At 34.3% G+C, this 11,664-nt stretch overlaps 1 protein-coding gene and 1 pseudogene across 1 annotated transcript in view; one reads left to right on the top strand and one right to left on the bottom strand.

Annotated features, from left to right (window-relative positions):
• LOC129375864 (tripartite motif-containing protein 16-like) overlaps positions 1 to 11,664 on the bottom strand; it is a 198,407-nt gene that overhangs the window by 67,739 nt on the left and 119,004 nt on the right. The gene's annotated exons all lie outside the window — the stretch shown is intronic.
• Positions 926 to 9,050, top strand: LOC129375888 (major histocompatibility complex class I-related gene protein-like; annotated as a pseudogene).

Consider the following 11,664-nt stretch of genomic DNA (forward strand, 5'->3'; position numbering starts at 1 on the left):
ACAGAGGTTGTATTAGTAGAGATTTAAATGGAAAATATTAATACTGTATGATACAATAACCATTTCTAAAGAAAGGTAATCAGTGCTGTGGATTCACACACAGAAACAAGGCGTTTGGCCGTAACAGATCCTGTGTGCTGCTGCTTCATGTGCGTCTTGGAAAAGGAATAACAATTAAGAATATTAAAGAAAAGTTCCTTCCCTTGAAGGGGACGTTCCCTCACAGCAGTGAAGAACTCATTAGTTATTTGGCCGTTTGTAGGCCTTCATGTTCCAGCAGGCAGCAATATTGTGAACCAGTAAAATCTTTTCTGGAAAGATTTTCTTATTGTTTGCCGAAAAATTATAAAGTTTTACATCAATAGCCAACACCACTGAGTACAAATATTTTTAGACATGTAACAAGCAAATTTATTTTTAAAACAACCTAAAATTATTATTATTATTTTTTCTGTTATTTGTGATTTTTTTTCTAAATAAATGACACTATAAATATATAAGCAATAACTTAAGAGAAATAATAATAATTTTAAAAAAGAAAATAGAAAAAGGGGAATTTGTGAAATAAATTTTAATCTAGATCTGACATGCAGTCTTTCTTATTTTAACAAAAAAAAAATCAAAATACAGTTCAAACTTATTTTTTTACATTGAACATTATATTCAGTGCATTGTGTTATTTAATTTCCCTTGCAAACTGAACCACCTGAACTGATCAGAAAAAATATCAGACTTTATCTTCCTTTTAAACTGACCTAACAACAGATAACAGTTAACTTTCACTTTCACTTCAAACCTTCGTAAGTCTGATTAACCCAGATTTAAGTGACGTTTTGCATCCAGGACGCTCTGATTGGCTGAGCTGAAAGCTGACATTAGACACACCCTCACCTGCTCTTCTTCCTTGTTTAACTTTTAAGTCTTTACATGGAGGAAGAAATGAGCTGCTTGAAACTGGAGCTAAAGACGTAAAGCGACATCGGAGAAATGACGCCCTTATTCCTTCTGATTCTAGTGGGAATCAAAGGATCCGCTGCTGGTGAGTTTGACATTTTACATATTTACAGATCAGTGTTATCATAAGAACTTTGTGGGGGATTTTTTAATACATTGTCTAGATCAGTGGTGCTCAAGTCCAGTCCTTAAGAGCTATCATCCTGCAACTTTCAGATGCTTCTCTGCTCCAACACACCAGAATCAAATGAGTGGTTCATTAGCAGGCCAGTTCAGCGCTGATCCCGGTCTGTTGGAATAAGGATGCTTCTAAAATTTGCAGGATGGAAGCTCAATTGGACTGGATTTGAGCACCCCAGATGATCAGCTTGGGCTGCAGTATCCAAAATGGCAGCATGTTAGGCGACATGTAAAATGGGCATGAGTGAGTTTATTACGCTTATTCCATAGTCTAATAAATAAACTGTCTCCATTTAGATCTACATTTTCCATGCAATTATTGGCCTTTGCAACAAGTTTTTCTGCATTGTCATATCAGTCATCATCTGTTTCCTTCCACATTAGACAACCTTGTTCAGAAATAAACTTACCAACCTTTCACAGTATATTGAAATATATATTGTTAAATAAATTAGTTACAAACAAGTGATGTTTATCTTTATATTTTTGATTTTTTTTTGTTAAAATAAGAAAGACTGCATGTCAGATCTAGATCTATGTTTTTCTTTATAAAGAAAAACATAAAATGTTTTTTTAATATATTTCTTTATATATTTTTATATATTCTGCAGTTCTTCCCTCAGTGTTTCTCCTCCAGAGGTTTTCCTCCTCTCCAGTCAGATGAATATAATGTTCTGTTGTTTCTACCCCAACAGACCTAAATGTTCTGGAGGAAAGATGGAGAGGAGATTCATGATGGTATTGATGAAGGAGAGATCCTCCCCAAGTGGTTTATACATTCAAATTCAAAAATACTTTGTTGATTCCAAAGGGACATTAAGTGGTGTTGTAACTCATTGATGAATATTCTTCAGAGTTACTGTAGATGCTGATGGTTGTTCACTGGAAATATCTCTTGTAACAGTCTGTATTGCAGTGAATTTGAAGAAGCCTCTGACTGAAGACACTCTCATATAGGCTCATGTAGAGGACGGACTAGGTTTTCTGTAATTTTCTTGATTTCATGTAAAATCCTTCTTTGCATGATCATCTCCAGAGGTTCCACAGTCATCCCCAGAACAGAACCAGCTTCTTTATCAGGCTCTTGTTTATGTTCCTGGTTCTGATGCTGCTGCCCTGATAGGTGATTGCTGAAGATGATGCTCTCAACAATAGATTGATAGAAGATCTGCAGTATCTTGTTGCAAACCTTGAAGGATCGTAGTTTCCTCAGGAAGTCCAGTCTGCTCTGTCCTTGTTGATAACAACTGCATTATCTGGAGATGATGATTCAAAGAGGGATTCTTCATAAAATCACACAAATTATGGACAACCCAGACCATCCTCTTCATGAGACGGTCTTGGGAAAATGGAGTGTTGTCAGTTAGAGACTTCTTCAGATTTGCTGTAATACAGACTGCTATAGGAAATACAGCCAATACCCTCTATAATACCTCTTTGTAGAATTTGAATTAATATGAGTTGCAACAACATTTAATTTGGGATCAATAGAGTATTTTTGTGGGCTGCACAAAGGAGCAGTTGGTAGCACTGTTGCCTTGCAGCAAGAAGGTCCTGGGTTCTATTCCCGGCCCGGTGTCTTTCTGCACGGCGTTTGCATGTTCTCCCTGTGCATGTGTGGGTTCTCTCCAGGTACTCCGACTTCCTCCCACAGTCCAAAAACATGACTGTCAGGTTAATTGGTCTTTCTAAATTCTCCCTCGGTGTGTGTGTGTGTGTGTGTGTGTGTGTGTGTGTGTGTGTGTGTGTGTGTGTGTGTGTGTGTGTGGTGTGTGTGTGTGTGTGTGTGTGTGCGTGCGTGTGTGTGTGTGGTTGTTTGTCCTGTGTGTCTGTTAGCAGATGCGTCTTTATCTGCTAACAGTTTTAAAGAATAAAATGGTTCCAGTGAACCTTTTAGTTCCTTATAAATAAAAATTAAATCCATTAAAAGCTTCAGAGACACTTTTAACAGTTTTAAAGGGTGAAATAATTTTTGATTTCCATATGGAGAAAATTTTCCTGTTAATATAAGAGAAGTTTTAGAATAATAACATTAAACATTGCGATGCTTAGTTTAGTTGATTTGGGTTTCTGGTGAGAACATTATGATTCATATGAAGAACTTTAATTATTAATGTGTGATGAAAATATAATGTATTCTGATAACAAAATTATCACAATTTAGCAAAACATTCAACATTTCAAAAGGTTAGATTCATTATTTCAAAGTGAGTTTGTGTTGCTGCTAAATTATCCTGTTTAAAATTTTTTAAAGTTATGGACAGATAAGGAAGCAAAATATAAAACCTAGATGTGTTTTATATTTTTTCATCTATGACAATAGAACCCGATGAAGTGGGCTTATATTAGATATGAGTAATAATAGAAAAAAGTTAAATTATTCAAAAATATCTTTTTCTTACAGTGAGCCACTCTCTGAAGTATATCTACTCAGCATCTTCAGGAATAGAAAACTTCCCATCTTTCATCTCTGTTGGTTTGGTGGATGAAGTTCAGATAAGTTACTGTGACAGCAGAACCCAAAGAACCATCCTTAAACAGGACTGGATGAATAAAGTGACTTCAGATCATCCAAATTACTGGATGGAGGAAACAAATACATGTCTGGCTAAACAGCAAACCTTCAAATTCAACCTAGAAATAGCCAAAAACGTTTCAACCAGACTGAAGGTTTGTTCATGATTCACTTTCTACATCTCATATTTTTTTAAGTTTCCCACATTGTTTGTGTAATTATTATCAGTGATTATTTTACACCTGATTTAGTTATTGTGCATCTAAAAGTATTAACTTCTGTTTCAAATCCAGTAAATTTTCAACAAATAGTTTTTTTCTTCCTTCCTCTGTTCTCTGAAAGTTGAAACTGTTTCTATAACAATTCCTGTCTTAAAACCCATTATGTTACACTTTTGGAACATAAAGCAGTAAATGTTTAATTATTTGTTGCTATTGTCCCATTTAGAGTTATGAAAAAATGGTAAACAAATGAACTAATTTTGAGGGGGCATAAATGCAAAGTTGGTGTTTGGTTCAAAGCGTTTTTTTTTAAGTTAATTTTAGTTTTAAGAGTTTATTTTTGATAGATCAGTCTTAAACTGAAATAAACTTGGGACAAATTATGGGAATGAATTTAAATTCACTGATGTCTCTTTGTCTCAGGAGAACACATATATCAGCAGATGTATGGCTGTGAATGGGATGATGAGACTGAAGTGGTCGATCAGTTTGATCAGTTTGGTTATGATGGAGAGATTTAATCACACTGGACTTAAAGACACAGGAATGGATCGCTCCAAGACCACAATCTGTGATCACGGCGAACAAATGGAATAATGACAGAAATTATTTATACCATGAGATGAACTACTTAACTCATATATGTGTTGAGTGGCTGAAGAATATGTGAACTATGGGAGAAACTCACTGATGAGAACAGGTATTACAAAATGTGATGTAGTTTAAAACATTTGTTTTGTATGAAAATGTCTCCATTACAGTTTTCATTAATTATTAGCCTTCAACAAGTTTTTACAGCTTTGTCTCATCAGTTATCATCTTTTTCCTTAGATGACCTTGTTCACCTTTTCAGAAATTAACTTACCAACCTTCACTGTATATTGAGATGTACATTGCTTAAATAAATTAGTTACAAACAAAGGATGTTTATCTTTCTAAAGACTCTAAAAATGTTTTTGTATCTGTAAATGTCTATATATTCTGCAGTTCGTCCATCAGTGTCTCTCCTCCAGAAGTCGTCCTCCTCTCCAATCAGCTGCTTCGCTACGGGTTTCTATCCTAACAGAGCTTATATGTTCTGGAGGAAAGATGGAGAGGAGATTTATGATGGTGTAGTCAATGGAGAGATCAAGCCCAACAATGATGGGACCTTCCAGATGAATGTTGACATCGATCTGTCATCAGTTCCTGCTGGAGACTGGAACAAGTATGAATGTGTGTTTCAGCTCTCTGGAGTCAATGAAGACATGACCACAGGACTGGAGGAAACAAGGATCTTGACCAATGAACGTAAGTAATTATATAAAATGTCAGTAGCAACATTGCTACCAACTGTGCCACTGTGCAGCCCTATAACAACTTTATAACACTTGGAAAATTGCTGCAAATTATTAATGAAATAACTTACAATTATAGTTTCTGAAAGAAAATACATTGAAACCCAAAAACCAGAACAAGCAAAAGATGAACAAAACAAAAGCCTGGTCATGGTGTTTAGATGAAATGGCATAAAGAAACTTTTACATGATTGTGACCTGGTTTGTTTTCTCAACAGCAAATACCCCCAATGTGACCAATACCCCAATGTGACCAATACCCCCGATGTGATCAATACCCCCGATGTGATCAATACCCCCGATGTGATCAATACCCCCGATGTGATCAATACCCCCGATGTGATCATCCCTGTTGTTGTTGCTGTGGTCGTCCTCGCTCTCATTGCTGTGATTGGATTCATTATTTACAGGAAGAAGAACGGTGAGTTGGACATTTTTGTCCTTGTTTTCCTGTATTTTGATTGTTGAGCTTTACCAAGTGAGAAACATTGAAGCTATATATCAACTTTAGACAGTGTCACACTGATGTTTAGCCATGATTTATCCTTGGTTTAAACCAAGCAATACTTTCTAGTCTAGAAGTAATCTAAATTTAGATTTAGGGTCAAGCAAAACAAATACGGAAAAATGACAGAAAATTTCATTCAGACCCGTTAAATCTGCTGAAATAATAGATTACTAATCCAATTAATGATATTCCTTAGTATTAGTGGTAGGAGACAGTAGCTATGCAATAGTGAGTTTCACAGGTCGATTTTTTGTCTTTAATTATGATAATATCTGATGATGTCAGCTAAAACCAATTATGGATCTAAAAAATGCATCACATTTAAACCAAACATCTACCAAATCTAGCCTGGAGGTTTATGAATTATTTGGATGCATATTCATCTAAAATGCTCACTGGGTTGTTGTCTCTGTAGAGAATGGCAGAAGTGAAAAGACTTTTTTTCAGGCAAAATCTAAAGTTGTTTTTGTCTATTTGTTTCAGCCAACGTCCGCCTTCTTGTAAGTAAACAAGTAAAGCGACTCACTGTCTGTATTTTCTGAAAGTACTTCCATCTTACGTTACTGGAGATACTTTCTGTGTATTGGCTTGTAACAATTTATTAACATGCTTTTTGTCTTTATAGTTGTGGTGAACGATCGGTCTCCAGAAGAAATCAAAATTCTTCCACAAGCATGAAAAACCAAAACAGGTCGACACCAAGAAGTGAGTTGATGAATGTTGAACAAAACTATTTTTAATAAGCACAAGATCTGTGTGTAACTTTTTTACCTGTTAAAATTGGTGGTTGGTTTGAAAATCAAAGGACGATTTTAAATGGGGCATTTATTATCATGCAAACCTTTTTAGAAATAGATACATAAAGGTTGTTGTGGCTCAGTGTTTAAGTACAATCCACAGAAAGAGGATTTAATCCTTAATGTGACCATCGCAGGTTCAATTCCTGGCCTGATGACCTTTGCCCCATGTCATTGCTCTCTCACAGTGTTTCCTGTCTGACTCTCAAAAAGGAGACAGTAGAGTCAAACCTTTAAATAAAAGACTCATTATAGTCAAATAAAATTGTTTGTCAGATAAATGTAAATTGTTGTTTTTGCATTGTGACGTGTCTTGAGATGACATGCTCTGAATCTGTGATTTAAATATAAAGTGAAACTGAATGGAACGACTCTTAGCAGCAGGAAAAGGGAATCTCTAGTTTTATAGGATGTTTGGTCAGTTTTAGAAAAATACTTTGTAAAAGATGCATAAAAAGACATTATTGTTAGTAATAGGATATTTTATGGGTCTTATAGAATAACTGAATCATTTAAAAAATGAAATTATGGGATTGACCTGTATTTTGCATTTACACAACAAAACTATACTGGAGTCTATTTATGGAAATTATGAGGCAATTAATAGGGGAAGTTTTCTGGAAACAAGAAATCTGTTTGTTGAGAAATGAAAAGATTCTGAAACTTATTGAACAAGCTAAGTTAATAGTTTATAAAAAAATGTTTTTTTTGTCCCACTGAACTTTTATTTCTTTTAAACAAAATGTTTATATTTTTATTTATATTATTTTTTTTATTCACCATCAGGTGTACAAACCACAAACATAATAGAGTGACTAAAAGTAAAAAGGGAAATTGATCTACAAAAATAATTATCCAGATAATAGAATGAATAACAGCAATAGAAATAAAATAACCAAACGAACAGAACAAACAAAGAAAGTTCACATTAAAATTGAAACATTCAAAGCAAAAACAAAACACAGAACATAATTAATTGGTGTCACAACAAAAATGAAACTGACTTATATGTGAATTAGGATAAGTATTTTTTCTTGTATTCTTGGCAGTTATTTTCTAATTTGAATTATTTTTCTGTTCTCTAATTGATTAATCTAGAATCAGATATTTTGAGAAAAAGTTGAGAAAGGAGGGAAAAAAGAAAGCAAACAAATAATTAAGTAAAAATATATGCAAGAACAAGAAGAAATAAATAGAGAATAAAGGATAAGGGAAAAACACTGAGTGTTATTATTTGGCTCTCTGATTTCCTTCTTCTCACTTGGACTTTTCCTCACCGGCAATAAAATGTCACCTAAAATATGGAATATATTTTATTGAGCTATTTTAGTTCGTTTTTATGCTCCATTGATATGTGTTATGTAAGTAGATCCAGCCATTTGAGGTACTGATTTTTTTCTTAATTTTTCGAGTTAAGCTGAATTGTTTTCTTGGTGATAGTCAGGACCTTTGGCTCTGATGGAGTTCATGTTCAGTTCATCTAGATTACCAAGTAAGCAGAGAGAGGGACAGTGGGATGTTCAGGCAGAGATTAGAGACAGTTTGGTGATTATTTCTTTCCAGAGGTTTTGGTGGATAGAGCCAGAATGCATGCATCATCAGTTATATTAAATGTAGTGTGTGTAAATATCTGATTCTCTAAGACCCTTGTTGTGCATCCTGTGCTGTGTGAGGTTTGTTCTATGGATTATTTTATATTATTGCTCCAAGATATCAGCGATATCTTGGAATTGTTGGAAAAATTGAAAATGTTATGTCAGACATGATTCCAAAATTTATTATCTATGAGGATGGTATGATTTTCCATTTATTGATCAGAATTTGATTATTAGTTGAAGATATTAGTTTGTTTAGGTTTGTTTTTGTAGACTTTGTGATTTTGTTGATGTTGTTAAATTGGGACGGTTCTCCTTGGTGAAAGTTATTGATGTCTATTTTTGATTTGATGGTTTGTTTTAATTGATTATAATGAAGAAACTGCTTCCTGATTATAATGTTTTAAAAGAAAAACACTCAGAAAAGAAGACAAAAACTCAAAGCAAGAAAATTCAATCATTTAAATTTTGAGTCATTTCTGTTTGGATTTATTTTTGGGTCACTTGGAATTTAGTCTTAAACAGTTTTGATTTTATCGCAGATTTTGGGTTCTGTAAATTTACCTTGTGTAATTAAATGTTTTATTTGATCACTTTATTTCTAACTAAATCTTTGTTTTATTCTCTCTGTAGCACCTTTCCTACCTCACAACGGATAATGTTGGACAATGGATGCTTTATCCAACTGTGTGTCAAGTTGTGATGTATAATGAAGGCATTTAACAAAATGCAGTGTTACAATTGTTGATTGAGTCTGTGACTTTGTATTTTGTGCATTTATGATGCACAAAATGCAAAAATACAAAGTTGTTGAAATGTTCTGTACAAATAAACTGGACTTCACTTGAATGGATGGTTCAAATACCGTTAAATGAAATAATACTGACAGTTTCTAGACATTTTTGTCTAGAAAGAAGTTGCCGTTCTGTAAATAATGATAATAAACTAAACTTTTTATTCAAACAGTAATTCTGACCAGTGGAGTTTATGTCCATTTTGTCTGGTTTCTAGGTTTAATTATGTGAAAGAATCAGTGATTAATATGCCAGCTGTGGACATATAAATATATAACTAGAAAATGTAACTACAGGGTGGAAACATAACAGTAAATAAGATGTAACACATGAATCAGATTTAAATGGACATAGTAGATACTGTTGTGGTTAGAGTAACATAATAAATAAACATAATAAATATTTATATATGTTAAGTGGCTACCAATATATTAATATCTAACTGTGGAATATTAAAAACTGGGGTATGATTTGCATTATAGTGATGATGACACGTCCTAATTTAATTTCTAGACAATATTTGCATAGTTTTTTCTGGTAAAGACTGTATTAAAGATTTAAATAGAAATTATTAATACTGTATTAGTGCAGAGTCCCTGCACTAGTAAAATCACAGATTCAAAAGCAGTTAAGCTCTATTTTAAGCATAACATTGATACAATAACCATTTCTAAAAGAAAGGTAATCAGTGCTGTGGATGCACACAGGAACAAGGCGTTTGGCCGTAACAGATCCTGTGTGCTGTTGCTTCATGTGCGTCTTGGAAAAGGAATAACAATTAAGAAAATATTAAAGAAAAGTTCCTTCATTTGAATGGGACGTTCCCTCAGTGAAGAACTCATTAGCCATTTTGGATTTCCAAGGTGATCTTTTGTAGGCCTTCATGTTCCAGCAGGCAGCAATATTGTGAACCAGTAAAATCTTTTTTGGAAACATTTTCTTTATTGTTGCGGAAAAATTAGAAAGTTTTACCATAACAGCCAACACCATTGAGTACAAACTAATAACAAATAGAGGTGGGCAGTAAGTATTTCTAAATGATCAGATTTTCATAAATTCATACAATTAATTTAGTATCATGTTGATATATATAGAGCAAAGTTAGAGTATTGTAGAAAAGTCAGTGTTTGAGAGAGATCCAATCATCAAGTCAGTTATCACAGTATGGAATGAGATAAACTCAATATATCCTCTATATACCATTAAAAGCACTGAAACTCAATACTACAGTGCAGTTGATGTGCAGCCATGATTACACTGATTGCTTGCTCTTCAAAATTATCTTCAGTTCAGATGTTCATGGAAACATCTGAAGCTGTACTGTTTCCCTGTGTGCAGGAGCAAAGAGGAGACAGAAGGAGAAAGTTCAAATCATATCTTTCATTTATCATAATGGTAACATGAAATCATTACCTATCTAAACAGTGTCCTGGGTTTCTTAATCAAACTGAATAGTTTAATTTAATTTCATAGTCCAGGGTCAGGAGGAGCTCATCACAAGAAAATGGTCACATTAACCCCAAAGCAGTGGCGGAGCTAGACTTTTTTTCAAGGGGTGGCCAAAGGGTGAGCAAGGCTTTATCAGAGGGTCCATATACAAATGGACCGTTCCATGGAACAAAAGGAAAAATATTTGTTTCCTTTCGTTCAAAATTAATTAATATAACTAGTTAGGTTATAATTCAAAGCTTTCATATGACATAGCCTACTTACACTTCAGTCATTATTAAACTTAATGGTTTTTCACATATTCTTACCACACACATTTCAAGCAAGAGCTGGGAGATATAAAACATTAGAGGGCAGCATGTCACTAAAACATATGTTAAAAGAATCTGTCTAAAACACGACCTACCAGCACTAGCATGGCTAATATAATAAACGAGGCACTACGCAGCGGTACACAACCATTTTTTTTTTCTTTTTAGAAATGTATGACAAGAGCCGCCTCTCATTAGGAAGGTAACGGCGGTTACCGCTGAGCGGTAAAATGTAAATACCTGCAAAACTCCTGGACGGTGTAACTCTAAAGCCGTTGATGTGTTTTGGATCAAGCAGGACCCACATGTCAGTTTAACCAATGAACAGCGTCGGGCATCGGGCTGCCTTCAGGGACAGTCGGAAATTACACTTTTCCTGGCAAATCTTTGCCGAGTATTATATTTTAAAATTACCATTTCCAGTGCAGTGGCAGTAGGGGTGGCCAGGGCTCTGTTGGGGGTGGCAAGTGCTACCCCGGCCACCCCTCTGGCTCCGCCACTGCTCCAAAGATGACATTTAGCGGGAAATTAATTGTAGCCAAATCAGGAGCAAAACAAATAAGTAGAGATCCCACAGGGAAATGAATTCAGTTCAAAAGAAAATAAATAATCTGAGCTGTAGGTAAAAAAACAAACAAACAAAAACAGTAACTTGTTTGTATAACACTTCAACTTAAAATCACCAAAACAAATGATTGGTTACTTTTAGCTTTCATCCAGTTTTCATAGAAAACCCACAACAATAAATATACTATTGTATTTATTTGTTTTCATCCTATTACACAAGACAAAATCATTAAATAGTACGAACCCTTCAAAGTGTAAATGGGTCCAAAGCTTGATATATTTAGCTTTAACTTTGTTAGATCAATAAGAGGCTTTAATAATTACTGAACACAAGAAACTCACTGCTAACTGTTTGTAAAAAGGTCTGAAACTATTTCAAACAGGTTTCTCAGTCTGACAGAGGAAGTGAGGAAACAGGAAGTGACATAATTTCATC

This window comes from Poeciliopsis prolifica, unplaced genomic scaffold (assembly GCF_027474105.1).
Source record: "Poeciliopsis prolifica strain line A6 unplaced genomic scaffold, Auburn_PproV2 SCAFFOLD041, whole genome shotgun sequence".
Taxonomy (NCBI): Eukaryota; Metazoa; Chordata; class Actinopteri; order Cyprinodontiformes; family Poeciliidae; genus Poeciliopsis; species Poeciliopsis prolifica.